The sequence below is a fragment of the Pteropus vampyrus genome, unplaced genomic scaffold, assembly GCF_000151845.1.
Source record: "Pteropus vampyrus isolate Shadow unplaced genomic scaffold, Pvam_2.0 Scaffold104, whole genome shotgun sequence".
In the NCBI taxonomy this organism is placed as follows: domain Eukaryota; kingdom Metazoa; phylum Chordata; class Mammalia; order Chiroptera; family Pteropodidae; genus Pteropus; species Pteropus vampyrus.
This window is the reverse complement of record NW_011888885.1, coordinates 3,779,327-3,786,502: the sequence shown is the minus strand read 5'-3', so window position 1 is coordinate 3,786,502 and position 7,176 is coordinate 3,779,327.

Here is a 7,176-nt window from a genome sequence, read left to right as displayed (position 1 = left end):
ACACACACACACACACACACACACACACACACACACACACACACACACACACACACACACACACACACGCCCATCCCTCCCTTGGGCTTAGGTTTTTAATTCTGAAGGCAGCAAACCGCAGAGCTGGAAGGGTCTCTTGCCATCACTCCCCTCCCCCCGCAACCCCGCGAGGCAACTAGAGTGTCGTACACACAATAAAACCCCAAACATTCCAAACACTATAACGTAACACAAACCCGCCCGTGACTCCAGCGCGTCCCATACCTGATATGCAGACGATGAAATTGGCTTGAAGAAGAAAAAGCACCTCCCAGACTATTTCCATCCTCTGATTCTCATTCCAAGTGCATCACTCGACGGGAAAACAGGGGGGGAAGGGGGGAGCCCGACACGGCACACACATATACACACGAGCACACACTTCCAAGAGAGCGCACACTCGCACTCCCACCCGGCAGCCGGCCAGGCACAGTCACCCCCGAGATCAATATCGCAGTTTGAATTGTTCCGGCAAATCTCCCCTCGGGCTCGACGGATGTGCGCCCCAGATGTGCTGACACATGTCCGATGCCTCGTTGCCCCGGAGGTGTCCCCGCTCGCCCGTCTCTGCTCCTCGCCGGAGCGGCGGAAACAGCACTAGCAGCGGCGGCGGCAGCCACCTGAAGCCACCAGCGCCCGGCTCTTTCTGCAAAAACGAGACCCCGATCCGCCTGGCGCCCCAAGAAGACATAGACGATAGACCCCCGCCGGGCCGCGCGGCGCAGTCCGGGCCCCCGGCCGCTGGCAGCTCTCTGGCTGAGCCCAGGCAGTCCGCGACAAGTTGCCCTCGAAGTCCGCCCCCCTCACCGGGCCATGGTCAGAGGGTGGCTGCTCCGCTCCGGGGCCGTTCTCCTGCTTCCGGGGGGGCGGGGGGGAGGAGGAGCAGACGCAGCAGACAGGGAGACAGAGAAAGAGAGGCAGGGATTAGTGCCCGAAACCGCCGGCCGCCGGCAGCCTCCGCCGACCCGCCCTGCGCCCAAGTCCGCGCGCGGCCCGCCGCCTCCGAGCCGGGCTCCGGTGGCGCGTTCCGGACTCCCGGCGGGAACGGCGGGGAGCCGGGGGCCCGGGCGCGTTGGGGGCCCGCGGGCTCTCCACGTCGCGCGCGCGCTTTCGGTTCCTCTGCTATTTTCCTGGGCTCCCCAGAACCCTCGCTACCATCGCCAGCGACTAGCGCCGCCGCCGCCGCCGCGATTTTCCGCAATGCAACTGCAGGGGTCGTTATTTCCTCGCCTACGGATCCCGACGCTTCCTGATTCCGAGGGGAGGAGGGCAGGTGGGGGCGGGAGGAAGGGGGGGAGGCTCGGCCAGGTGAGCGTTCTGGCCGCAGCTGTAGTCCCCACGGGAGCTCGGCCGCCAGCGCCCGGAGGCGGAGGCGGAAGGCCGAGGTGGGGAGGTGAGGCTCCTCGAGGCCATTGGGAGGACGAGAGCGCTGGGCGTCGGAGCTTCGGGCCACCGCGGCAGCCGCCTGGGCCCCAGTCCGGCTGCGACTCCGCCCCGCCCCGGCTGCCTCTGCCACCCTCGGGGATTTGGGGAGTTTCTCTTCTCCTCTAATAGAACTTCGCGCCAACCATTTCGGCGCGGGAGCCCCAGGCAGGACTCATCTTGGGAGTGTCGAGCTGTGCTCTCCCTCTGCTGCGGAATATTGGGGATTTTTTCTTTTTCTTTTTCTTTTTTTGCATAATTCATTCCCTGCCCTCTCCCTCTTGTCCCTCTCCCCCCCCCCCCACTTCCCTCCCCTTTCCGCTCCAATGCCAGAACATTACTTACCCCAGAGTTCTCTCTGCAGGTTCCTAGAGCAGGTGCAACTCTTGCCTGCAAGTCCCTCACCTCCCTCCACCCGAAAGGGGGGAAAAAGCGTCTGTTCAACTCCGGGTGCGAGCGGCGGCCCCGGCCAATTGCGCCTCTGCCCAGCTCCGGGAGGATCCAAGACTGTTGGAAACCCGTAGTTTAGGGGAATGGGCTTCCCTTCTTTTCTTTCCTTTTTAGTCTTTTTTTTTTTTTCTTTCGGGAAGCTCAAATGCTTTGGAGGCTTTTGCTGAGCTCCAGAATGCTCTCTGCCCGCGACACTCTGCTGCTTCCACAGAAGGTTTCCCCACCAATTCCGCGCGCGCGCGCGCACACACGCCCAGCGCGCGGCTTCTCGGTCCCCAGGGGAAGGTGGGGGCGGCGGGAGCACCACCCACCGCCCAGGCTGGAGCTCGGAGTCCCGCGGGTCCGGGGGTCTAGCGACCAGCAGGCCAGGGAAGCACTTTTCCCTGGTCAGCCGCTTGCACTGCAAATGCGGGGGAACTGGAAGGAAACCCTGCGCTCGGGACTGAGGAGAGGGCTGGGAGCGAAAGAAGAGGGGAAGTCGCAGCTGCTACGTGTCGCGTCTATAGCTGCAGCGGCGGTTTGAGAAAGCCCCAGACCTACCTCTCAGAGTGCTGAAGCAGAGGAGGCAGGAAGAGGGAATCCCTGGGAAGATCTCGGATTCTTCGGCGCGCTTGTCCGAATTGCAAACTGTGACGTTTGGAGATTTTGCACAAGCGCGGATGGACACACAACAAATGCAAACACACACGTAACCCGCAGGGGATTTTTTTTGCACATTTTTATTGTTGATGTTTAGAAGCCATTGCAGTGTGAGTCTCGGTCTAATAATCGCAAAAAAGCGTGGACGCATAGAGAGGAAGGAGAAGGTACCGTTAATCCGCACAGAGTCAATTGAGCGAGTCTTCCACGCTGTGTGACATCTGAGGGTGGTGTTGGAGCCAAAAGAGTTACACTGCAGCGTTCCCAGGATTCTTGAACTGCCTCCAACTGCCCGGGAGTCTGGCGAGGCTTTTTGCAGAGTGGCTGGGGCGGCGGGGGGTTATGTGGGAAGGAGTGGAGCCGAACAACAGGAGCCTCCTGGGCTGGGCAGACTTTGGGAGCCACAGCTGCGTGGTCCTGCTGCCTCCAGAGATTCGAAAAAAGGACCGCCGGCAGACTTGCCTCCTCTTTAAGAAGGAGGTGTGGCCGAGGGATCTGTTTTCTGAGATGATGGCCAAGGACTCCAGGTGGTCAACGCATTAAAAATCTAGGCCTAGATGTAGAAAGACCAGGATTCTCATGTAGAGAGCTCGAGGCTCAGCAGGAAAGACACCGAGACCTCAGAATATTAAAGAATATGAGATAGTGAGAATTAGCCCATTTGAGAAACGTGTGGGAGGCTGTTTTTCTCCGTGCCTTGAAAGTCCGCCTCAAGAGAGGACTTTCTGAAAGGAGAGAAAACAGCAGATTGCCAAAGATGAACAGATTCCAACCTAGCGAGGGTTTGGAAGCAAGGACAATGACCTACCCTTCTGCATTTGGGAGCCAAATTTGTAGCTAGCAGGAGAGCGCTCTCTGGAAGCAGAAACAGGGTGCCTGGATTTTTATACCACGACCCATTTATTTATTAACGAATTATGCAGATATTAAGTGCATGCCTTATATATGTCAAGCACTGTGGCAAGATGCTGGAGTTTTGTAATTGAAAACCTATAATCCTTGCTTTCAAAAAGCTTACAGACTATATCCGCATCTACATTTTGCCTTAAGAGCCAATGCCAGAAAAATAATACTTATTTTTCCCCTTTTCAGCCTGTACACTCACCTTCAGCCCTCTCAGAAATATTTAATCCATTCTCTGCCACCATATACTTTCAATTTAAAAACAGCGCAAAAATAAAAACTATCAACTCATGATAGTTTTTGTTTAAGTAAAAATAGTTGCATGCATGTATCGTTTTCTATGTGCCAGGTATTGCCAAATGCCTTACATGAATTATTAACTCATCATAACATCTATATGAGAGAAATATTATTACTTATATTTTGCAGATGATACAACAGAGGCCCAGAGTAGCTGTTTGCCCAAGCTGACAGCTACTAATTAGTAGTTTAGAGGTCATAGCCAGGCATTCCAAACTCAGAGGCCATGCTACAACGTCTCCTCTTATGCTCTGTAAAATGAAAGTATCCTCTTGAGAAGGTCATTTTGTACTTAGGTAGAGCCTAGGTCCACACATGACACAGCTAGAAGTAAATTAAAGGCAGGATGAAATGTAATGGCAGATTATGCAGTTTAGAATTTAACTACTGTAGAATGTTTTAAACTTATGAGTAAGAATTTAACTACTGTAGAAATGGGAGAAAGAAAAGATCACTGGAGATTAGGAGTAATGGAAGGTTTCCAATTAAAGAATCTGAGTGCCTGCTACATGCCAATTCTGTTCTTGAAATACAGTACTGAACACAATAGTTCCTCAACATTGAGTTTCTGTAAGAATTTTCCAGAAGAAAAAAACCAATATTTTCTTGAGTCATTTCTAGGCTTAACCTGTTTTCTAAGAAAATCTCCATCTTAATTCAGAAAGTAACTCATTAAAAACATGTAAGTAGGAAACTTCTGTCCTTACTCTTGAAGTGCTTATTTTTTAACCCACAAAACAAACAAAAGACATGGGGGGGCGGGGAACTCTGTGAAGCTAGAAAATATTTATTCTAGCATTTTTATATTTTAACGAGCTTGTACAAGTCTTAACTACAAAGAATCTTTATTATATCTGCCTTTGTCTTTTGTCTCTTTTCTGTTCTACATTTGTCCACTACAAACTCAGTGCAAGTATGTTGCACATATAACAGAAAATATTAGCTGAGCCCAAGTATGACGGCCAACTCCAGCTGTCCCATAGAAAGCAAGGGATTACAGTTGCATTCCCCAGGAGAGAACAATATTAAAATCCATTGGGTTCTTTATCCACCTTCTTTCTCAATTGTTCTTTCTTTAACTTGGAAGCTGTTGTGTAAAGTAGTTCTAATATATCTGTATCTTTATCTATCTTACAGGTATTGGAATATTATGTTGTAATGTAATTATTCTGTTGGGGACATAAGATATGCTCCCCTATTATTGAGTGGGGAGATTTTTCTTGAAAGTAGCAGAAATTATCCAGTCAGTCCTAGAGAGAGGCACATTTTGGGACAGAAATGAGGATTTGGAAGATAAGCCTTAGAGTGGAGCTGAGCAAGGAATACTTCCTTTTCACTGAGTTAGGATGAGCAGCCAAGGAGGCTACTCAGGCACATGTTTAATGGCAAGAAGAAAGCTGGAATCTGCCACTAAGATGTGGACTGTGAACTAGGCAGGAAGGAAGCCTTATAGTGAGGCAGGAACATATGCCAAGGGAAACCAATAAGATTGGCATGTGATTCAGTTATCTGAGAGTAATCATTTCTAGTAACTAGTTAAAAGTTAAGCTCTGAATATTCTTCCTTTCCGCTGTCAATTCAGATGACTACTGATAAACACTGTAACTTATTGTGGGAAAATTTCTGTGCCAACCCTTGGGCTACAGTGGTAAGGGGGATTGCAGCAGTTCTAAAACCAATGTGGAGATGGTAGAAGGAACAGGAGCAAGCTCTTGGTGGTACCTCAAACTGCAGAGTGTGACACAAAGAGCGGACTATTGCAGAATAGAGAACTATATGGAAGAAAGAAGTGGGTGATGGTGAAGACCATGGTGATGACATGGATTGTGAGCACAGATGCGTCATCCCCGTAGGGACTCTTCAGGAGTTATTAGGAGGGAGAACCTCAAAAGGGGACTAGAAGTCTGCTATTCAGCAGGCAGGTTGAGGTCTTCATGCAGTGTATGCATTTCCTGTTGTGGCTGTGACAAAACATTATACATGGAGTGGCTTAGAACAACACAAAGATTTGGTCTTATAGCTCTAGAGATTGGAAGTCTGAAATGAGTTTTATGAGGCCAATATCATCGTTGTCTGGATGGCTGCGTTCTTTCTGGAGGCTCGAGAAGAAAATCTGTTCCTTGCTCTTTCAGGCTTTGAGAAGTTGTCCACATTCCTTTGTTCATGGCTCCCTTGCAGCAATGGCTTTACTCCAATCTCTGCTTCCATCATCACGTCTCCTTCTCTCACTCCCTAACTCCCTTTTTTCCCTTATAAGGGCCCTGTGATTACATTGGGCCCCTTGGATAATCCAGGATCATCTCCCATCTCAAATCCTTAATTTAATTGCATCTGCAGAATCCCTTTTGCCATGTGAGGAGCACAGTCACAGGTTCTAGAGATTAGGGTGTGGATTTAAGGTGAGGGCAGGCATTATTCTGCCTACAATAAGCAGGTAGACATTTGGGTCGCTTGCAAAATACTGAATGTAGACCAATGGAGCTTCTTGTGAAGCAACTGAAAAAAAAAGCTTGCCACTTTTCAATACTATTCAGTAATGTACCTTATATTTTTCAACAGTGAGTTCATGTGGGTTATTTGAGGCATTTGCTTGAGACCTCGTTCTCTATAAATGAGCCAACCAAGAGGAGATGTTAGCGTATGTGAGTGGACGCAGTTCACTTCTCTGGACATAGGATGTGAGGATGGTGAAATAGCATATATCACCAGGAGAACAGGTGACTTACTGTCTTTGACATCAGACCTGATAATAGGTTACCACCAGTGCTCATTATATTTTTGAAACAGGATTTCTTCTCATCCATATTACAGTTTGTAACCAACACAGTGAATTTTTTTAAAGAAGATAGCGGTCATTTTATTTCTATAAAACACTATGTCTTATTTGCTATTTAAAGTTTGGAGGTGATTAATGACTAGGAAATGCTACTAATATTAATGACTAGGAAATGATACTAAAGATTTGGGTTTTGGTTTGGAAGTTAGTGAAACCTGTGCTTTACCTTTCTTCTTTTCATCAAAATTCATCTGTCTCAAATATCTAGCCTCCTGAACTCAATGTGTTACAAATGGAAGACTTATTTGCAATGAATAAATAGCAGGCATTCTGTAAATGTGCTAAAAAATTGATTAGCTCATTTGCTTGTCTTTCTTGCATTTTTGTCATGAATATATGGTAAATGTTTCATCGTATATTTCAACAACACATTAATACGATTTCAGACCTCATCTAGTCTAACCCTCTTAATTTTCAGGTGAGAAGATAGAGGTGCAAGGTGAGGTTAAATGATGTGTCCAAGTTCAAATACAGACAGAAGTAGAGGCAGAGGCAGAACTTGACTCAAACCTTCCTAATCACTTATTTTTAAACCTTTGTTGGTTTGCAAACTTGCCCCTATACACAGAGGGCAAGAAGAAACCTAG